Source organism: Mus musculus, chromosome 5 (genome assembly GCF_000001635.26).
Source record: "Mus musculus strain C57BL/6J chromosome 5, GRCm38.p6 C57BL/6J".
NCBI lineage: Eukaryota > Metazoa > Chordata > Mammalia > Rodentia > Muridae > Mus > Mus musculus.
In genome coordinates, this window is record NC_000071.6 from 105,639,185 (window position 1) to 105,662,659 (window position 23,475).

The following is a 23,475-nucleotide window of genomic DNA, read 5'->3' on the forward strand; positions in this document are numbered from 1 at the left end:
ACAAGCCAAACATCTAACACAGGCTCATTATCCTTCCTTCCTTCCTTCCTTCCTTCCTTCCTTCCTTCCTTTCTTTCTTTCTTTCTTTCTTTCTTTCTTTCTTTCTTTCTTTCTTTCTTTCGTTTGACAGAATTTCTCTGTGTAGCCCTGGATGTCCCTGGAACTACTCTGTAGACCAGGCTGGCCTTGAGCTCAGAGATCCACCTGCCTCTGCCTCCCAAGTTCTGGGACTAAAATAGCACCTTTTGTCAAAGGTTGAAAACATACTGGTATGGCAATGTGATGGCTTCCACGCTGGGCCCTGAATAGCTCAGGGTGCTGCTTGCAATATGGCGGCTCTTTGTGCCCATTCTTCAGAGGCCTCAGGATCTGAGTCAACGGCTCAGCTTCCGGTTTGCCTCCCACGGTGAGATCTGATACTAGCGGGTTACACTTCCACCAGGGCAGGGCTCTGAGCATGAGCATTATGTTCTTTCAGAATTTCACGCATCCAGAGCCATCTCTGACCAATAACGCACGGACACTGCGTCAGTTACAAGTAGCAAACAAGGCTTGGAGGGACAGCAAAGCAGAAGACGGAGGCGGCATCAGGGCTGAGGGCCTCAAAAGGGCAGCACTTGGTGAAGAAAAACAGAAAAGACACCTGGTTTCAAGCACGCTCCTGAATGAACGGGCTCTGCACAGCCAAAAGTGGTGGGCTTTTTTTGTGTTTTGCTGGAAGCTGAATTTCTTACTTTATATCTCAGTCTTACTTTCTCTCTCTCCCTCTCCCCGCCCACCACCTTGATGTCAAATTCAATACCTCCTCAGAGTCTCAAAAATAAATAAGACTCCACCTCAAAAATAAAACCAAAGTGGGGAGGGTGTGTGTGGCAGAGACACATCACATCCCCCTTCCACTCTTTACGTTATCCCCTTCACCCATCTCTGTCATTGCCCTGACTTCCAACTGCATTGTCAAAAACTGGGCAAATAGCATGAGCCACCCTAGAACAGCGTGGCACAGATATGTCTTTGCAGAAATCCCAGGATATCATATTGAACTTGTTGGGAGTGTAGAACGGACCACTAGCTCCTCCAATGTCAGCCTCCATGGAAAACAGTTGATTCTTTACCACCTGGGGATGAAAAGAAGGAAGGAATTCAATGGGCTTTTCTCGTGTTCATAGGTGTTGATCCAGGCACCCCTGCTGACAAAGCCTGGGCTTTGACAAAGCCTGCTGCCAGCTGGGATGGTTGGTGATTTCAAAAGGAGAAGCCAAACTTTGGCAAAATGAAACAGCACATCAGGTCTGTTCCATCCTTAAACACAATGGCTGCCAACAAAGGATCGCTCTAAAACAGCCTACCTGCCCAGGTCTGCTGCTACCCTTGTAATGCTGGCTCAGTAAAGCTCCACAGTCCACTCCTGCCAGAAAACGCTTCTAAAACAAAATATATTAAGCTCACTTATTTCCATATCACAAAACCAAACCATTTTGTCAGTTACCAACTTCATTTTTCAAACATTCTCTTCTTACCCAATAACCTAGGCTAGGTCCAGCTTGTGGAATTCCATCTTGACTGCCAGAGTCTTGCAAGGAGTTGACGACATGTTGTTATTCCTCCATTCCTCCGTCTTCCTCTTATCCATCCAACAAGTGTGCTTCATCCCCAGAGAATGAGAGGGCAGGAAGGGAGGGACTTCAGAAGAGTGCTGTGCTGAATGAAGAAGGAAGTGCAGAGTTTTTAGCCCAGGAACTTAGCAATGGTCTTCTGTAGTACAACCAACATAAACTTATTTTCCACTAGCCTACAAATAAATGAGACTCAGGCTATGGTTATTTTATTTGGCTTTGACAATTACTGGGGGGTCACCCCTAATCTACTATTCTAACTGCTGGCCTGGCTGCCTCCCCAGTGGTGTACCCCAAATACTTGCTGCTTCTCCTGGCCATGTGCTCATGGTCCATCTAACCTCAGGACAGCTTCTGCCTCTTGTTCTGCCTCTTGTTCTAGCTCCTTCTCCTGGTCTCTCCACACTCCTCTCTCTTCTCTGCCCTCAACCAGATTACTCGAAACCCATCTACCTCTGATCCCCCCCAGCAATTGGCTGTTGCCAATTTTATTTAACCAATAGCTTTAAATAAAGGAACAAGGATTGCACAACAAAAGCTCGTAGCCCAGACCTTCAGGTACAGAATTTAGCATTACAGTACATGGCAATGATCCAAGTCTAGCTTCATTCACTTAATAAATATCAAGTTTTATTTTTGCTGGAATATGTAGCATGTAAGTGTATGTAGTGTGTACTGCATATGTACATGTGTGTGCACGTATGTGAGGAGGACAGAGGTTGATATCAAATATCTTCCTCATTCCCTCTCAACCTTACTAACAGAGCCAAGTTTCTTCTTTCCCTTGAATCTAGAGCCCACTCGCCTATTCAGCTAGCTAATTTCCCCGTTAGAATCCCATCTCTACCTTCCAAATGCTGGGATAAAAGGCAGGCTGCCAGGGCCACCCAGCATCTACAGATTTATTCTGGTGCTGGGGACCCAAGCCCCAGTCACCACACTCACCTCCTAATCCTATCAATGGGATGGGTTCTAAGTGCTGTTTGCAACAACACAGCATGCAGCAGGAGATAAGTTTTCTTCACCTAAAGAATGAAAGGCTTCTGGGCAGTGGTGGCGCACACCTTGAATCCCAGCACTTCGGAGACAGAGGCAGGCAGATCTTAGTGAGTTCAAGGTCAGGCTGCTCCACGTACTGAGTTCCAGGACAGTCTAAGCTAAGTGAGATCCTGTCTCTCTCTTTCTCTGTATCTCTGTCTCTCTGTCTCCATCTCTCTCTCTCTCTCTCTCTCTCTCTCTCTCTCTCTCACACACACACACACACACACACACACAAAGGAAAGGCAGAAGTCAGACTATCTTCACTGCTATGGACTTCAGATATAAATACAGTGTAAAGAACAAGTGGAGTACTATGTTAAATAAAATTAAGGTTTTCTTAAAAGATTTATTTTCACTTTAATTTACACGTATGTGTGAGTATGTACACAAGAGCCCATGTGTCTTCAGAGGCTGGAAGAGGATTTCAAGTCCCCTATGGTGGAGTTACAGATGGTTGTGAGATAGATGCCCAGTTCGGGTGCTGGGAACCACATTTGAATCTCTTGCAAAGCAAGCCACCTCTCCAGCCTGTTTTGCTCGGACTTTTGTTTTGTTTGTAGATGAAACAATCTTGGCAGGAAAGCTCTATCGTGAGACTATCGGAGAGCGGGCTCTTTACCTTCCTCTGAGTTCCAGTGGATCCTGTCTGGTTGCAGGAGTCCAAAGGACCAAGGTGTCAAAAGCCAAGGTTAAAAAGCTCACAAGCTATCAACCTAACACTGTCCAGTGACCCACGTTGCTCCCCTAAGTCCATTCAACTATATTTCTGTCTGGTCACGCGGGACACCAAGCAAGAGAAGAGAAGTTAAGGAGGCTTTTGCACATCTCATGAGCTCCTGCAGAATCTGCCTGTGGTTAGATGAAGAAGCAGAAGTTGCTCATGACTTACAAACAGGTGTCGTTCTGGGAGGGGCATCGCCCTGACAAAGAACCACTGATATCCTGTTTCCTGCCACTTTGTCAGCAATGGCAAATATAAATGGCAGAGTGAGAATGTGAGGGTTCAGGGTGGGGCAGGCAGAAGAAAGCAAGATTCCCCACCTAGTGTAGGCCTCCTCTGTACAGCCCTCAGAGGGGGTCCTCCTGCATTCTCCTCCTCCACAGATGGGGTCAGGTGGAATCCAGTGAATGCAATTTTACTGTGCATTGCTCTCTTGGCTAGGAGGGTTGTTGACTGTGGCTCTTATTGCCCAACATTGTGCTGTAAAAAGCGTGGACAGAGAAAGTCGTATCTTCAAGAGGAGCCAAGTCCCAGGCTCTAAAGTTCCCTCTATACAAACATAAAGACCTGAGCTCCAACACAGGTGTCTATGGACACAGACGTGGTGGTTCCTACATGTAATGAATTCTTATGTTATTCCCTTTCCCAAAGAATCGAGCCTCAATTCTTTCAAAGAAACCTCCACAGTAACCTCCGAAACTAGGCGTTCTTTGCTGCTCAGCGTTTTTAATTCATTGGCAACTACTTTTTACAAGATTTCTTTCTCCTTTGAAACTAATAATCCCTTGAGAGTGAGGGAGTCTGGGTCTTTTCTATTTAGCACTGAAAACCTCAAACAGCGCTAAGACATCGTTCAAAAGCATTTGTGGCACAGGCTGCTTTAGCCATTTGCTCAGAAATCTGGGCTGTAGTTTCCGGGTTTTTTTTGTTTTTTTGTTTTTTTGTTTTTCATTCTTCCCCGTAACTCCTCCTCCATCTACCACTCACCTCATGCTCCACATCCCCAACTGCAACATTGTATCCTCTCCTTTTGTGACGTCCTCCTGCTCACAGGCTCCTTGGGGGCAGCCCGCAGGGACTGTACATGGATGGCATCGGCAGCATTTTACCCCCCTGGGTTCATATTGCGCTGGTGCAGAGAGCTGCAGTTCAGAACAGCAGATCACTGCCCAGTTCATGCCTGACTAGCTGCCCGCTGTGGTAAATAAAGTTTTATTGAAATATAGCCATGACTATTCACTATTTCACAAGTACCAAGGGCTGCTTCTCACGGCAACAGTGAGTTGAGTAGTTTCAGCTGGGGCTGTCAGGTCCGGAAAACCTAAGACAGAATTTTTACAAGAAAAAAAAAACAGAATTCTGTTTGAATGTTCAGATTCTTTTAAGAGTGTCCCCAGAGGGCTTCCCTGTGGTTTCTTTCTATCGCTTCATCCATGTTTGGCTCCTTTTTTCTCTTTGCTCAACCTTGGATCTGCCGTCAGAATATGAAAACTACTCTAGCCATCCACTGAGAGCAATGAGTTGTGGCCCTCTGCTGAGGTCCTTCCATCCCAGGTTCATTTGTTCTCTCCTTCTTGCTCCACATTTTTCTTTCTCTGTTTTAAGACAGGGCCTTACATTGCCGAGTCTGGCCTCAAACTTGAATTTGTAGATTACGTTAAACTTCTCACTCTTCTGACAACAACACTGGAGTCCTGGGATCAAAAATGCACACTGGGGCTGGAGAGATGGCTCAGTGAGTAAAAGTACTGACTGCTCTTCCGGAGGTCCCGAGTTCAAGTCCCAGCAACCACATGGTGGCTCACAACCACTCGTAATGAGGTCTGACGCCCTCTGCTGGTGCATCTGAAGTCAGCTACAGTGCACTTATGTATAATAATAAAGAACTCTTTGGGCCGGAGCAAGCAGGGACTGAGGGGGCAGAGTTGACCAGAGTGAGCAGAGGTCCTAAAAATTCAATTCCCAACAACCATATGAAGGCTCACAACCATCTGTACAGCTACAGTGTACTCTAAATCTTTAAAAAGAACTGCACGCCAATGAGCCATTGGAACCTAGGGCTTAATGAGAGTTAAGCAAGAACTCTGCCCAGCTAAGCTGTCTGTGTTCTAAGTCTAAAATTGTTACCCTTGGAATTTTGGGAGGAACTCACTTCATGCTTAGCTTCTCGGCGCAGTCTATGTTCTGGATGCCGTGCTTCTCCGGGTGAGCACTCACCAGTGTGGTTTCCTCCCAGACACACTACTCCATTCTTCAGGCTCACCCTAACATGAGCCACCAGAGGCTTATTTTTGAAAATAACCCACCTCTCCTGATTAGATGATAACTCTGAGTTTTTCTTTTTCATTTCCTGAAATTTGGAAGATACTATCTGTTCTGGCTGTCTCATATCAACTTGATATAAAAACTAGAATCGTCTGAAAGGAGGGACCAGCCCTCCCTAAGATCCAGCTGTAAGGCATTTTCTTAATTAGGGATGGATGGGGAAGGCCCAGCTTACTGTGGGTGGTGCCGTCACTGCTCTTGGGTTCTATAAGAAAGCAAGCTGAGCAAGCCATGAAGAGAAAGCCAGTAAGCAGCACCCTCCATGGCTTCTGCATCAGCACCTGCCTCAGGGTTCTCGCCCTGTGTGAGTTTCTGTCCTGACACCCTATGATGAACAGTGATATGGGAGTGTAAGCCAAGCAAACCCTTTCCTCCCCGACTTGCTTTTGGTCATGGTGTTTGGTCACAGCAATAGAAACCCTAAGTAGGACACTATCTTATGACTATTGAGGGTACAGAGGAAACCCTGACACTTAGCAGTAGTGAGCTCTTGGAGTGGTGAACCACTTCATTTCCCCTCCCCTCCTCTCCAACCAATTCTGCTTGGTTTGCATCAGGGGGTGGATGGTACATCCCTCAATATGTCTTGATGCTTCAGACCCTCACACTTTAGAACGTGACAGTAGTGGAAACAGTCTGTACAGCTACAGCCAAGTTCATCAGAGGTCATAAAAGTGAATCTTTATGAGGACAGGGGACAAGGAGCACAGAGAGAGAGCACCCAGCTCAGGATTGAAAGGGCAGAAAAGAACCACAGGGAAACCTTCTGGGGACACTCTTAATAGATGCACACACTCACGCATGCACACACACATGCATGCACACACACACTCACACAAGCTCATACACATGAACAGGCTCACATGGATGCATGCACACATGCACACGCACATGCATGCACACACACATGCATACACACATGCACAGGCACACACACATACACTCACACAGGCACACACACATACACTCACACATGCACACACACATAAACTGACACACATGCATGCACACATACACATGCACATAAACATGAACAGGCACACATGCATGCACACACATACATATACACACACTCACACATGCACATACACATGAACAGGCACACACACATATACTCACACATGTACACACACATGAACAGGCATACATGCATGCACACACAGGCACACACACACACATGCAAAAATAAACAGACCTTAGTAAAGGCTCAGCTGGGATGCACCAAGGGAATTATCCCCCGTAGAATCTGTCCTATCCCAATTCCAACAATGTTAATATCAAAGCTAACATGTATCCAGTATTTGCTGTGTGCCAAGCACACTTCCAGCATTAAAAATCCCTAACTCATAGCAATCATCAATGCTGATCCTAATATCATTATCCCTAGTTCCGATATGAAAAGACAGCTCAGAACCATGTACAGGATTTCTCAACTTGACTTTCAAATGAGCCTTAACCAGCCTCCAGCCCAGCTCTCCATATAGACCTAACTTCTCCTTCATCGGCTGTGTCTTCAAGTAAGTTAGCAAGAGAAAAACAAAATGAGTTAATTCCATTCCACAATATTGACATGGGGCCTTCAAACTGAGACCCAAGGACTCGAGGTGAATCCTCCATTTTCATAAGTAGGTGAAGCTCGGACAGACATGTAGACGTGTAGCTCTGTGGTTGTGGTTGGACAACAAAGGAGTGAATGTAACAGATTGACTGGGGAACCTAGCAAGTGAGATCCAGATCATCAAGGCCTCTGTGCAGTGCCTTCCCCCTAGGTTCAAAGCAAGATCCCTTCTGAAATAGAGGTCTTCTAGTTCCCCCTAGGTTCAAAGCAAGATCCCTTCTGAAATAGAGGTCTTCTGGTCTTATGTCTGCTGCACTTCAACAGACACAGGAGGGCAGGGATCGTGTCTATGGTCAGTTCCAAGACAAAGAGGCAGGAACTGGCACGTTAGGGCATTGTTTCTCAGCCTGGTGTTGACTTTTATGGGAAGGGGTCTCAGGTCTACTTATATAATTCACCTTTTTCTATTTCAGTTTTTGAGAAAATGTCACTGAGGCTTCCCTCTGACAACGTAGCTGAAGATGGTCTTGACCTCTTGATCATCCTTGCTCCCACCTGCAGAGTGATGTGAATCCCACAGTGAATTCAGGGTTTGCCCTTACTAGGCGAGCAGTGTCTCAGTGGAGGCATCTCCGACCCCCTTGCAGAAGAGGAGTTCTAGTTTCTGAGGTTTACCTTGAGGGAGAGAGGGAGCAGGAGACAGTGCTACTGGGGTTGTGAGGTCCTGGAGTCCCTGGGTCCTGGCAGCACTCATCACACTGGGCCTCCCATTCTCCATAGGACAATCAGATTGGTGATAGAGGAAAGCAGACCGGGTGTGGGGATTCACTCAGTGTAGCCACACTGGGAAGAGATCCAGCCACTCCCCATCCATCTTTGGAGTTCTGGCTTGAGGTTTTAAATAGAGGACAAGAGGTGTGGGTAACTTGGCAGTCCCGGGAAGACACGCTCTCACTCGGCATCGTTGTCTGTGCTCCAGGATCTCCCACAAGGCGGTCCACATGTTGCCACAACTGCGTGAAATCCCTTTCTCAGGAATAAGCTCCACCTCTGGCCACAACAACAGCTCTGTTCTCTTGTTCCCACGATGAGATACTTAGACAAATTCCACTTCTCGGGAAACATTGTTTCAATAGTCCATTAGCCAGAGGGAGGGGAACAAGTATCTCTTCAGATCATTATCCTGCCAGGTTGGTTACGGGAGGGCCAGAGGTAAGGTACATACATGGAAGACCTCACATTAGAGCATCACCTTCCAGTCCCCCACACCAACCTGCTTAGTTTGAGGTCAGAGGGTCAGAGCCTGGCTATGCCTTACCAGCCTTCAGCATCCCAGCCATTTAGGGTGGCTCTCGTAGACACCCAGGGCTAACTGAGCTCCAGGCTGGAAGTAAAGAGAAACCTCTTGATTTATTTTTGTTTGTTTTAAAAGAATTATTTATTTTATGTATGTGAGTGCACTGTAGCTGTCTTTAGACACACCAGAAAGAGACATCTGATCCCATTACAGATGGCAGTCCCAGATGTGAGCCACCATGTGGTTGCTGGGAATTGAACTCAGGACCTCTGGAAGAGCAGCCATTGTGCTTAACCACTAAGCCACCTCTCCCTCCCCTCTAGAACCCTCTTGAAATCGCGATTTAAGGGGAATGTAATGGTGCCCACTGGGGTGTGCCATCCCAACATTCGGGAGATGGATGCAGGAGTGTCTGAAGTTTAAGGTTATCCTCTGCTAATAGTGATGTCAAGGCCAATTTGGCTAGAAGAGACTTCGTTGAACAAGAAAAATGAAAGGGGACAGTAGAAAGGAAGAAAAGGAAGGAGAGAAGGAGGATGGGGCAGAAGAAAAAATAAATCTGGATTCGACACTACCAACTGAAGATCCGAGAGAGTGGACATACGATTGATTGGTGCAAATGACTCTACCAAGTCTAGGCATTTATTCTTTGCAGCTTTGAGATTCTAACCCAGGGCCTCAGCAATCTACCACTGAGGTGCGTTTCTAGGCCAGAAAATGCACTTTTGAACCAAAGCTTTGTATTTAAGGACGACTGATCAGCCCAACTTGGCAGCCGATCCTTACCCTGAGAATTAGAGATGCAAGCAATAACTTGCTTGCTAAATGAAAGCGGAGCTTGATTCCGAGGAAGAGAACCTGTCACGGAAAGCAAATCACAAGCTGATTAAACACCAGTAAACACGGGGCCAGATGCCTCAGCAAGCCACAGGGTTCCTAAGGAAGAAAGCGATCAGAGAGGGTGCAGGAGCCTCTGAGCACAGACAGGTCTACCAAGGGCAACCTTTGCAGCCCAGCTCTGCCACCACTCGGAAGCAGGAAGAGATTTGCTCTCCTGGTGAACAGGAAGCTCCCCACAGCCACAGCAGCACAGCCCCTCCCACTCCCACCCCGTGAGCCTGGAGGGGTTCAACAGCCAAGCCCAGATGGCAGCAGCTAAAGGGGCACTTGTTATTGCAACACAGGAAGTACTGGCAACTGCTGTTTACACGGCTTTTGGTTGTATTCAATGTGGAAGTTCTACAGTCCCTCTCAAAAGGGCAAGGACTTGAGAACCAGGCCTCTCGTCCCTGCAGCTGCAGAAAGAATCTATGCAAATCCCCATAGGAGCTGCCACCCCCAAGTGGCGGCTGGGACCAGTGTCTACAGGGAGAAGCCCTGACACATACCAACTCGCAATGGTCTAGAGCTTGTAGCTCTGCAGTTAGTCTGTGAAGCCTGGGAGAAGGGCTGAGTGGTGGAGTTGGGAAAACTGGGGCCTCTCTGTGCTTACCAAGCAGGAGTCCCTCAGGCTGGTGGTGAGCTAGGATGGTAGAGAGTCCTCACCACTGCAGGGATGGACTGTGGCAGCACATCCGCAACTCTAGCTCCTGAGATGGACACAAAGGGATCGGCAGTTCAGCATCATCTTAAACCACAGATGGAAGCCAGTCTGGGGTGTGCAGTGAGACCCCCATCTCAAAAAGAAAAGGGGGGAGGACTTGTAGGGAGGAAACATGGCCGACTTTAGCATTGGCTTGGGGAATGACTTCAGCAAAGAATAGACAATAGACACTGTTCATGGGTGTGATCATTTCTATAGCCCTGAGCCCCACCCCCAGGCTTCTGTGATCCTCAAGTTGAGCAGCTGTGGGCTCTCTCACTCTAAGCACAGGATGTACATTGGAGGCTGCCAGCTGCTGGGTTAGCTCTGCAGTCCTTCACCGCGTCACCTCTGGCTTCCAGCCCTCAGGCCCTAAGTGATCGCTTCACCAAGTGTGAACTGTTGGTAGGGACAGAGCAGACCACAAGCCCCTCTTTGCATTTACATGGGGGCGTCCTAGTGTAGGTGGCTAGGGATGGTGGACAGGAGAGGAGGGAAGACAGTATCACATAAGAACAATAGTGGAGGGCAGGGGAGGAAGCCTTCTCTGGGCTGGGGTGAAGTCACTTCCTTAGCCAGAGCTGACTGAGAATATCACTGCTTTCCTAGTAAGGAAACACCGGAAGTCGGAAGATGATAAACGCGAAACTCGCTACGTCATAGACACCATTCTGTCTTCGTCAACAGAGAAATTTATAACAAGCAGAAATGTATTGGTTCACGGTTCTGATGGCCCAGAAATCCAAATTGAAAAGGGTCAGTACCCGTGAGGGGCATTTCACTGCAGGACAGCATGGCCGCAAAGCACCATGGCACAGAAGGCCAAGATCTGAGGAAGTCAGCCTCAGTGGGAGGAACTCACTGCTATAGTAACTTGGGTGCTGGAAGTCAGGCACCATAGCATATGCAATCGAAGCTCACAGGAGACTAGGAAGAAAGATAAAGGTCAGCCCTAGGCTGCATAGCAAATAGGATCTAATAAATAAATAAGTAAATAAATAAATAAATAAATAAATAAATAAATAAATAAAGCAAACCTCTTTTAAAGACATAAAGGGAAACCTTTATCTACTAGCCTGCCTTAAGTCTTCCCAACACTCTTGTGTAGAAGATTAAGTGTCCAGAACACACTTTTTGGAGACCAATCTATGTATACAAACACACTGTCACTCTCTTCAGGCACATCAGAGAGCATCAGATCCCATTACAGATAGTTGTGAGTCACCATGTGGTTGCTAGGAATTGAACTCAGGACCTCTGGAAGAGCAGTCAGTACTCTTAACTACTGGGCCATCTCTCCAGCCCTTGGAGAACATATACCACAGCATATTCTTTTTTTTGGGGGGGGGTGGTTTTTCGAGACAGGGTTTCTCTGTGTAGTCCTGGCTGTCCTGGAACTCACTCTGTAGACCAGGCTGGCCTCTAACTCAGAAATCTGCCTGCCTCTGCCTCCCAACTGCTGGGATTAAAGGCGTGCACCACCATGCCTGGCTACCACAGCATATTCTTAACTAACCACTGCAACTGACTGTAAGGTGGATACAATTCTCCTTCCACAAGCTGGGTCTTGTGATTGCCCCAGCGGTAAAGAACTCTTAGAGACTGTACAGAATTGAGCAGTGTGCAGAGGCACATCTCTAGTGCTTAGGAAGTGGAGGCAGGAGGGTCAAGAGTGCACAGTCATCTTCAGCCACATATGGAGAACAAAAGCTAGTAGAGCCTTCGTGAGATCTTGACCCTGTCTCAAAAAAAAAAAAAAAAGAAAGAAAGAAAGAAAGAAAGAAAGAAAGAAAGGAAGGAAGAAAGAAAGAAATGAAAGAAAAGAAAAGAAAAAAGAAAGAAGAAAAAGAAAAAAAGCTTGGGTGCATTTTGGATGAGGAACTGAAATGAAGGTTAATGCCTGATATCTTGATCACTAACTAAAATAAGACAGATCAGGAGTACAGGGCGTGGCCAGGAGGAAGTGGCTGTGGTATAGAAAAGGCCACAGGAAGAGGAGGCTCTGGTGCCTAGGGAGTGGTTCCGGACTCTGGAGAAGAGGGCATGGTATCTAGAGAGCAGAAAGGTAAGTCCGAAGTCTTTTGACAAAACCGGCTTTCATCATGTCTCCTCCTCACAAAATTCCTCACAGCGCTTTGTCCAGCCTCCTATCCAATAGATGTCCCTTTCTCCAGCAAAGCAGAGACAACGATCAATTTTACTGAACGGAATCTCTGGGTTTCACGGCATTGTTCTGAGCCGTCAGTGTCCTTTCCCTTAAGACACCTTCTGAGTCCCAGGAAGCTTCCACCAGCCCTTTAGAAGCCGATGTGGGCTTGAATCTCCTCGGATTGCAGGGCTGTAAGCAGAACAGAGCTCACAGGCTGGTCTACACTGCCAAAGCTGGTCCACGTGGAGTCTCTCCTGCACCAGAAAGGTGTTTGTGTTGGCTGGACGGGACCGTGTATCCTAGGGTCAGGCTCCGGGGCTGGGCGAAAACAAACAGTCCTTTCTTAAAACTGACCCGGACTGAAGCAACTCCTGTCAAAATCTCAACAGGTTTCTGTGCGGGGTTAGACAGATTTATGTGGAAAGGAAGCAGCCGTAGAAACAGCCAATTTGGAGTGGGGGCAGGGAGAAAACTAGAATCACACTTCTCAATGTTGACATTTATATGTAGCCACAGCATCAAGACAGTGTGCGCGGAGTGGAGAGCAGGCAAGATGACTAGAACAGAGCCCAGAACCTAGAAATATGTAGGGAGTGCACACGTCAGTGATCCTAGCACTCGGGAAGGGAGGTACAGCCAGCCCAAGTTACATAGTGGATGACCCATTGGATACGCTGGGAATGACCACGTATTCTGATGTAGACCCACGAAGTCCCTCTGAGTGTTGACTAAAGAGTGAATGTGAGCCAATGGGTGAAAGGCTGCCTTTCAACAGCTTGGAGCCGCTCACTCTGAGCCTCCCACCTTACACACCAGAGTCAGAATGGATCCTGGACTGAAACAGAATTCTGGGACTGTGAAACTGCTAAAAAGGAACAAGTCGCCAGAAAAAAAAAAAAAAAAAAAAAAAAAAGAATGAGGGTCTAGGAGAAGAATTCTGAAACTCAAGACAAAAAGCACAACCCATAAATGGAAAAATTTATACACTGGGCCTCATCAAAATTAGAAATATTTGCTTTGTGGGGAAAAAAATCCTGTAAAAGGGATCAAAAAGACAAATTACAGAGTGGTAGAAACATTTACAAATGATGTCTGACAGAGGCCTTATGTCTGGAATACACAGAGAACTCTTAAAACTCAACATTTTAGAGAGAGAAAAAAATTTATTTGTTCCCTCGAAATTGTACATTGGAACCCTAAACCCAGAAGCAATGATATGACCAGGATCCGCCCATAGAACATGGAGCGAGAATCACTAAGGACTGGGAGATGGACTCCAGAGAGCTCAGTGAGAATGCATTGTAGAATCCCAGGCAGTGGGCCCTCATCACACACCAAACCTGCTGGCACCCAGTCTTAGAGTTCCCAGCCTCTGGAACACTGAGAACTCTATGTCAGCCATTTGTAAGCCCACTTGTGGAACCCCATCACAGCCAGTAGATTAAGTCAAGAACCCAAGGCCACCCCAGCACCCTACCTTCCTTGATGCTCTAGGGACCACTTGGCTTGGGATCATGAGCAAGGGTGGGATACAAGAACTCCTGTGTCCTGCCCAGGAATTCTAACGTAATGTGCCTGGATGGGACCAGAGCAAACTGCTTGAACTGAGCTTGCTGACCTAGGCCTGTAACCCTAGCACCCAAGAGGCTGAAGCAGGAGGATTACAGAGAGCTCAAGACCAGTCTAGGCAACACAGTGAGTTCAAAACTTTGCAGACTATGTAGGGAGAACTTGGACAAGGGAGGGAAGGAGAGAGAGAGAGAGAGAGAGAGAGAGAGAGAGAGAGAGAGAGAGAGAGAGATCCAGCCTTAGATCACAAGTGTCACGAGATGGCAAAAGAAGGTGGAAACGAAGACCAGGAACCAGCCTGATGTACTATGAACAGTTGTGTCTAAGGAACAGCTGCCATCTTGTATACTAGGTGTACACGCAGTGAAATGCCTCCAACTTAAATGAGTACCTAAGTCCTTGAGAACTGCTCTTACAGAAACATCTCAATTAAAAAGGAAAATGAAAACATATATTCTAAAGAGTTTGCATATTTGTGCTCCAATAAGAGTGTGTGTTCAATGGACGTGCTCATAGCAACTGGTATAAGCCCATGACAAGCCCTGTGCTTTTAGGGTGGGCATAGATTTGGCATCTGGGACATTCATTCTTCAGTTTAACCAATGTCTTTGAGTATATGTGAGTTGAGCCCTCAGAGAAGCAGGACACACACTCCCCCCACCCCACCCCACCCCCGCCCAGCCAACATATATAAATGCACACACAAATCTCCTTCCTGCCGATCCCTAAATCATTCATGTAGCCACTGGAACCACCATCCGACTTCCAGTATGAGCAGCAGACAGAAACAGGGCCAAACTGGATACAGCCGAATAAGAGAGCATGATCTAACCTCTGAGAGATATGGACAACATCCAGACAGAGATAGAAAGAGAAATTGCCCGGGGACAGGTGAAGCAGGCAGCAGGCAGCTCTCTACTGTGGAAGGTCTGTCCACTAAGATCAAGGCTGGGCCAAAAGAGATGCTGGAGGATTGGGTCAGAGAGGGAACAGAGAGATGGCTCCAATGTTAAGAAGTAATACTTGCTGCTACTTCAGGGTTAAGTTCCCAGCATCCACATCAGGCAGCTCACAGTTCTATATCTCCAGTTCCAGAGGATCTGATACCTCCACAGGCACTCCACACACATGCACATATTAACACATATAAATAAAAATAAATCTTTTTAAGGAGACAAAGGTGCTGGAGAACATGAGACAAAGGCCATACCCTACATCTTTAGGGGGAATGACAACTTCATACCTAGACTTTTATGGTGAACTTCTCTGCCCAAGGAAATGGCTGAGAGATGACCCTCTCACCCCACAGCCTGGGTCTTAGAATTTTTGTGTCTGTAGCATGCCCCCCCAAGCACACCACACACATTGCACAAACAGCCCCAGAGATCATTGCTCAATGGGCTGTGGTCTGCTGTCCCGGGCCGTTCAGCCCAGCTCCTCCATGCTAGCAAACCGGAGAAAGAAAGGGTTTCTTATGATCAACGACCAGAGAGGTCGAACAGCCCACCTCGCAGGGAAAGGATTCCAGCGATTTCTAGAACCTCTGCCTCCCTCAAGCCTTGCTTACTGGCCCCTGCTGGTATTTGGAAGGCAGCTACCTTTCCCTTTATCCTGCTGCCCCAGGCCACTGTGGACCCTGCCACATATTCTGTCACCCCTGCATCTGACTCCTGGTTCCCAGCCTCGTTGTCACTCCAGTGAGAGGCACCCCAAATTTCATTGGTTCAGAATCCCAGCTTGGGTTAAGCAAGGGGCCCACGGGCCAGCCTGGCTTAGATTTGGAACGCAGCACGGTTGGGAAACCTTAGCTGAGGTGTGGATTCCAGATGAGGCGGGGAAGCCCTCTAGTGGCCACGAGCGATATGGCAACAGCAAGGAAACAATAACCATCTTTTCTAGGCCTGACTGATCTCTCTCCATCTGTCTGGACTTTTTTGGCACCAAGTCACTCCCAGATCTGCACAGCCCCCTTGTCACCCCATGCTCTGCCTTGCCACACAACGCTGCAATCTCTACCTCCTAGGTTTTCTCCTCCAGCGTTTCTGGATAACGAACCCTACACCTCGGGCCGGATTTGTCTTCCTTCAAAGTCTGATTTTTGGTGGCCTCTAGTTAAGAATGTCCTCCCAATCTCCCAAGTTGTGTAGAGCCATGATCTACAAAAATTGGAGCGCTTGGAGGGTGGCCTACTGAAAGCCACGTCACTGACCCTGGGCAGACTGAGCAGTACAGCTCACACAAGGCTATGCCAGCTGGACCACTGACGCTAAGGTGTAGACGCTCAGGTATTCTAGCACTCGCGCACACAGTGAAAGACAGGAAACTTCCGGTCCACCCAGCTTCCAAGCCCTGTGCAAACCCTCCTAGAACTTCCTTTCCAGTGCTAGAGTTGGGCTGTGTGGGTTAGAATCCCACCCACAATCTAATAGACATGCAACTAGAAAAGGTTTTGAATTCTTAGCTTGCTCCCAACGTTGTCATGGAGACTGAGGACCGCCAGGTGTCTGATTTAGCAGGGCTTGCCAGTTCCCTCTGACTCTGACTGACAGCTGTGGCTTCCAGCACTCTGGCTGGTTTGTTCACAGGTCTGCCCTAGACCTTGCATCTTCTATCTGTGCCTTTTGGCGATTGACACTGAATTGGCCTGAAGTGACCTCTCCCTGCTCTCTGACATCTTTTTCTTATTATTTCCTCTTCTGCTTAGGGACTGACTTAGAAGGGCTGGGGCATCTATGCCAGGCTAACCTTTATAACTTTAAAACCATAAACCTTATAAAGCCATAACCTTAAAAACACATATGTGTTGTTTTCTTGTGCATGCAATCTTTTTAAAAATTAAACTAACATATTTATGTATTACTGGAATAGCTCCTTATATTATTTGGCCTTTTTTTCCTCTGCACAGCTAGACTGTATACTCAAAAGACATCAGAACTGTGTTTATTATCTTTATCTAATAAAATCTATCAAATTGGGGGGGAGGGAGGATTAGAGAGATGGCTGAACAGTTACGAACACTGGTTGCTCTTCCAGAAGTCCCGAGATCAATTCCAAGCACCCACATGGTGACTCATGACTATAATATAGCACTACCTTAATATAATTTATAAATGACTGAGACTTTTCATTATATTAATACATTTCATTATATGAGTTCTCAACCCTTGAAACAGGTCTCCAGGAACCATCTAAGGATCTTTGATTGTCCGATTTTTACATCATCACTGAAAGAAAAGAAAGCCTTGTGGTTATCATAGGAACTGTCTCATATACCACAAAAATCTACCAGCAATATAGGTAATCCATCCTTAAATTATATCACCACATCTGAGAGTCTCCAATTGGAATGGTATCTGGGTGCAAGGTCAAGGGGTGCATTTTTAAGAATGTGATTATGCTACATTGTTCACAAAGTCTTTAAAACTTAAGCTATAAGTTAAATGTAAACGCACTTTCAATATTGTGAAGTTGATCAACTTTTCCCTCTGCAATACACCAAATATCTTTTAAAATTACATGCATACACATGCAGATGCACATACAAGCACATGCGCACACAGATATGCACTGGCAGACACTGTCTCACAAATTGCTGATTGAATTTATAACTTTGTACCATTGCTTAGGAAATCTTTAAGAGTTCATCTTCTGATGCCAAATGTGGCCCACTCCAGTTCTACAAGCAAATCTGACAGAAGAGAGCACCTGTGTCCACCAGCTCACACATACAAGAGTATGAGGTTTTGGCTGGTTTTGCTTTTGAGGCAGGGTCTTGCTCTGCAGCTCAGGATGTCCTTAAATTTGCAATCCTCCTGCCTCAGCCTGGAATTATAGGCATATGCTTCTATACCAAACTTATAACAATGTTAAGAGAGGTTTTATTCGTATCTCCAAAGTGGAAACACCCTAAATACCAATCTATTATAAAACATAATAAATCGGAGTACTTTATCGAAATAACAACTGGAGACTCTCCAGCAATAAAGAATGAATAATTCCTATTACTGATGAATGGATTGAGGGCCTAATAGTCAGTGAGGGAAGTCAGTATGTATGATTTAATTTATTTAAAATTCAAGAAAAGTAAGACTTTAATGACAGAAATCAGAATAGACCTCCCCACCATTCCCTAATGGGAAATAACCTAAATCTCTCTGAACATAATGATTCTGGCAGCCATCTTGCCAGACTGTAAGAGAAGCACAGATAACATATATCTAACACCCAACAGTAGTTCCCAGCACAGCGCATTAGCTGAATAAAGAGTACTTTGTACTATATATAGTCTCGATTTAGGTCAGTCTAAGAGTTGCGAGGCAAAAGGATAGTTTTGCTGATAGTCAACCCTAAAGTTCTAATTGCTTTTGCTTTTGGAAATCTCCCAATAGTTCTTCTTTCTTTCTCCTGTACTAACTTCATATATATTATATGTATTTGTACATATATGTGTAAATGTGAATATATGAATATATATGTATGTATGTGTGTATAGAAGTGTGTGTGTGTGTGTGTGTGTGTGTGTGTGTGTGTGTGTAGCCAGCTCAACTGAAGTCAGTAAAGGTACTCTCCCACTCTCCTGCCCCTTTGTTCACTTTCCAGTTCCTCCTGGTGGCTAAGGCTGTTTGTGTCCCTGGTTTGGGGCCAGTGAGACTTGACAAGGAACACTGATGGGAAACAGTTGGCGGGAGGATTCTTCACTTCTGAGCCGTAGCCCAAATGGAGGTTTCAGGCTCCTGACGTCTCGTGTTCTTCCTCTCAGGTGACTTGCTTTCTACATGCCTTAACTGTGCCCTCTGTTGTATCTACTATGATAAACCAGTAGCAAGGACATTACTGTCGTGAGAAATGGAGAACATAACAGACTAAGGTGATGGAAGGAAAGAGTCTTGTCAACATCTTGGCCTTGCAGTCTCCAGCTTCCACACTGTCAAGAAATGAGTATCTATTGTTTAATCAAAAAAGTGTTTTCTGCTCTTAAGCAAAAGGACAATGCTGTACTTACCTTCCAGCTGTCCCCTTCTCTGCCCTCAGACTGTGACAATCATGTTTTGACCACAAGAACAAGATGTAAGACCCAAGGAGAGAGGGGGAGAGGGAGGATGGCTCATGGACACCAAAATACGGACAGAAGTAATAAATTGTTCTGTTCTACAAAACAATAGAATAGGTGTCCCCACAGTAACTGCTGCCATAGTCCATAAAAGTCACTAGAAGGGAGATGTTTGTTGGCTTCGAACACAAAGCAACAATGACAGAAAGAGGAACAGCTCTGATTTGATTAGTGCCTGTGGTACAGACACATGTATTGAAATGTCACTTGACCTGCTGGTCCAGCTCAGTGAGAGCCCAGTGCTTTTTACTTGAAGTCTGGAAAGCTGGCCGATTTGTATTGTTGACAATGTTGGGGACAAAGAGTAGATGATGAAGAATTAAAGACGTGGTTGCATCAGAATTGTAGTACTTGGAGACTTGTTATTCCCTCTGAGTGTCCTACTTCCCTGCGGGGGTCTCGGTCCACCATGGCCCACAAAGTGATGTGGGAGGCAAGAAGGTAGTAAGATCAACACAACTCAGTAGCTGGAGTTCATTCAAACTTCAGGAGTCTCCCCCTGAGTAGCTTATTTCAGGCACACTTAAGCAGGGCACAATTTGGTGAAAATCTTCCTCACAGTAACTAATTCTGTATGCACAATAAAGTTTGAGATGTGACTACATTGAAGCTCTTTATGAAGTAGATATGACGTCTTCCATAAAGACGGCTTCTATAGATTGACAGGCGCATGATAGGGGTCTGGGGGAGGCTCCAGTGTGGTCTTGACACACGAATACTGCAAAGGTGGCCGGGCTGTCAACCATCTCTGCTCCCAGCCTTCTGTGCAGATAAAGAGGTTATGCATCCCTGCCTTAGAAAGAACCTCCGTGTGTGTTTAACATTCTTGTTTCCTTTGGTGCTTAACTGTGAGCACGAGGACTCCATGCTCCTACACCTCCCTTTCAGTAACCCAGTTTCATCGACGCCCTAAGAGCCACTGTGATTTATCAAGAGACTCAGCTTGCTCTCAGCAGATCCCATACCCTTTGTCCTCCTAAGTTGCTTAGATAAAAAGGAAATAGAATTATACTTCATTTGGACTCCACTTACATTTTCCTTGTCTTTTTTTATTAAGCCTGGACTATGACCTTTGTTGGCAGGAGCTGAGCATAATCAGGTTAGCTCAGATCTTTCTGAATGTGGCACCCTGGGGCAAGAAAGCTTGGGGGCTCTGAGGAGTGGCCCTGTACAGTGGCAGTTGAGTTATCCCCAAGGGTTCTTTAGTCCCTGGTGTTTTGCATCTGGCCTGCCGGAGGGCTTGGAGTAAGGGGAGCTTACTCAAGAAAAGGCAGCCGTCAAAATCTCACCCATATCAAATTTACATAGGCTGCTCCAAGATGATACCTCTCCATCCCTGGTCCAGGGAAAGAAGATGTGGAATGCAGCTCAATCACTAAAGAACTAACCATGTAAGCATAAGGACTTAGTTTGTGCCCCAGGACATACACACACACACACACACACACACACACACACACACAAACACCAAAGCTAGGTGTGGTGATATACAATTACAATACTAACATTGGACAAACTGAGAGCAGAGCCCCTAGCCTAGTCTACCAGGCCGAGTTAAAGGTCCATTAAAATTTTCCTCCTCTTCCAAGTCCCAAGCCTGGGATTTTCCAAAAGCGCACCTTTGTCCTTCCCAGCTATTGGCTGTTGACATTTTAATTTACAAATCAGAACCAACTGGGATAGGTTCCTAGAAGCTACCTGCAGACACTTGAGTAAGCAGCTTTGGGAGGACATAATTGGAGGATACAAGCATAATGAGAATACAAGCAGCTACAAGTAAGTCTTTCAATAAAGTGCTTGCTATGCAAGTGTGAGGAGTTTGAAGCTCCAGGATGCATGTAAAAGCCTAGCTCAGCAGACGGCCAGCAGACAGCAGTTGTATCCCTGCATCCATCAAGGTAGATGGCAGGGAATAGGACACTGGTAGGTGGGAGATAAGAGATAGGTAGATAGGAGATAGCTAGATGGGAGATAGGTAGCTAGGAGACCAGAGAGGCTCCAGAAGTTTGTAGCTCAGCTGGCCTGGTGTTCCCAGCTGCAAACAACATGACCTTGTCTCAAACAAGAAGGAAAACAAGGACACGGAGGGTGTCCTCTGATCTCCATACACGGGCGTGGCGCACACTCACTTGTCCTCATACATGAACGTGTGCAAACACACACATATACACACATCACAGACACACATGGGTAATATACACATCACACTGAATATATAAATATTATCCTATTATAACTTGTTGTATAGTATTTGGGAAATGTTCAATATAGCCAATTATGAGAAACATTCAAAGTACATGTATTGGAAGGTAAGATCAATACGCACAGACTCCTTTTTCTTTTTCTTTAATTATATTTTATCATTGTGTGTGTGCTTGTGTGCACGTGTACCTGTGTGCATGAGTGCAAGGTTTCCTGTGAAGAAGTCACAAGACAGTTTTCAGGAGTTGCTCCTTCCTTTCTTGGTGACATAGGGGCTCTTATATTCTCCAAACTCCAGGCCATCAGGGTGAGTCTCCTGTCTCCACTTCCGACTCGCTGGGATTCTGGGTGAGACCCATGCATCTGGCTTAGTGTGGGTTCTGGGGATTTGACTCAAGGTATCGTGTTTTCATAGAAGGTGGTTTATGTGATGAGCTATCTCTCTGGATTTCTGCCTTTTTATACATTTCCTTATTCTTCATGGTTGCTCTCTAATATCCTTTGTGTTAAACACTGAGAATTACCAAGATCAGCTAGAAAAAAAGAAAAAAAAAAAAAAACCTGAGGTGGAAGACAGACCAGTGATTATCTTTCATGACCACTTCAAAACCTCGCAGGTAGCATGATGATGATAAATACAGAATCTGCGGATACAGCTCAGCTCACAGACTGCTTGCCTCCCACAATGCCCTGGGTCCAAGCCCTAGAGCTGCATAAACTTGTGTGGTGGTGCATGCCTGTTGCCCCACACTTGGGAGATAAGCATAAGATGCATAAGAGTGTGTGAAATCCAAGGCCATTCTCGCCTCATCCGGACTTTGAGGCTAACTTGGACTACATGAGATCTTGTCTTCAAACATTATTTATTTGTAATGCAAGTGGGACTCTTCTAAAAAGAGACAAGAGGTGATCTGTGTGGATCTAAGACCTATAGTCTCAGGCTAGAGAGATGGTTCAGCAGTTAAGAGCACTGACGGCTCTTCCAGAGGTCCTGAGTTCAATTCCCAGCAACCACATGGTGGCTCACAACCATCTGTAACTGGGTCTGATGCCCTTTTCTGGTGTGTCTGAAGATAGCGAAAATGTACTCACATATATAAAATAAATCTTTAAGGAAAAAAAACCTATAATGTCTAAATATGCTTATAAGAAAAATGTAGCATTAAATCTGGATTGACCACCCTCTGCTCATCACCAGAAGAGACACGTAGCCTTCTGGAATAAGAGATGGGCGTGGCCAGTGGTGGCACACGCATTTAATCCCAGCACTTGAGAGGCAGAGGCAGGTGGATTTCTGAGTTTGAGGCCAGCCTGGTCTACAGAGTGAGTTCCAGGACAGCCAGGGCTACACAGAGAAACCTTGTCTCGAAAAACCAAACCAAAACAACAACAACAAAAACAAAACAAAACAAACAAACAAAAAAAACCAAAATGGGTGTGTGCACAATTAAATAAGCCATGAACGGAAGGCTTTCCCTGTGAGCCTTCCCTGGATGGGCCATGGTGTACAAGATCTCTGGCAATCGATTACCTGAGACACCCCTTCCCCTCAGGGTGTCCTCTTTCTCTCTGTCTTGAAATAGGCCAGGAGGAAATTCTCCTTATAACCAGGAACCTCTACTGTCCTTACTTAGTCCTTCCCACACCCAGCCTGCCAGGATGTCCGGGCCTCATGACCCATCACCCAGAACACGTAGATTGTCTCCAGCCTTCTACAAAGAGAAGTGGCCCTGTTGGTGTCTGTTCTTCAGGGTCAGTTTCACTTCCCTAACAGTTATTGCATGGGGAGGTTTTCTGTAAGTCATGATCTAGGTATGCTGGGAGATGCTACGCGCACAGACCCACCCCTGTGGGCCACAGAGGACACAAACGTATCCCAGAGTAACCTGGCCTGGGATTTTAAGATTTCTTTTCTCTCCTCCACCAGGAAGACTGTCCCAAGGACTTTCTTCTAGTAGCTGTCTGGAGAGGATGACTTGACGCATGTGCACCCCTGCAGACGGATGCTTGGGGACAATACTTCCGGTGTGGGGATGGGGAGGTCATTGGAAGGGAAAGGAAGGGAAAAAAAGACAGTGGAGGATAGCATAACCAGAATTTATGTATATATCATTTGCACAATAACAAAATAAATCAATTACAAAACAGAAAAATCTGCATTCATTTTTTTCCATGGCTGAATATTCACCTGCAGACAGGTTTCTCACCCTCTCACTCACCTGTCGATAGACACTCTTTGTTTACAGCGTGGTTAGCCAGAAGAGGGCTGCTTGCATACTTTTCTCTCGAGATACCTGTTCAAATC

General features: G+C 46.1%; 2 long non-coding RNA genes across 4 annotated transcripts; one reads left to right on the forward strand and one right to left on the reverse strand.

Moving 5' to 3' along the window:
- Positions 1-1,033: 1,033 nt before the first annotated feature.
- Gm32230 lies at positions 1,034-4,615 on the reverse strand. The gene is made up of 4 exons (XR_389456.3): positions 4,366-4,615; positions 1,521-1,701; positions 1,350-1,424; positions 1,034-1,118 (listed from the first exon to the last, which is right to left on the reverse strand). It is a non-coding gene; the product is annotated as a predicted gene, 32230 (long non-coding RNA).
- Positions 4,616-12,121: 7,506 nt separating this feature from the next.
- Positions 12,122-23,247, forward strand: Gm32276. 3 transcript variants are annotated; one of them, XR_389458.3, is made up of 5 exons: positions 12,122-12,205; positions 17,032-17,155; positions 17,485-17,591; positions 18,458-18,617; positions 23,098-23,247. It is a non-coding gene; the product is annotated as a predicted gene, 32276 (long non-coding RNA). The 3 variants fall into 3 exon arrangements; XR_389457.3 differs by lacking the exon at positions 23,098-23,247 and having other exon boundaries at positions 18,458-20,579; XR_389459.3 differs by lacking the exons at positions 18,458-18,617; positions 23,098-23,247 and adding an exon at positions 18,618-20,579.
- Positions 23,248-23,475: the final 228 nt, after the last annotated feature.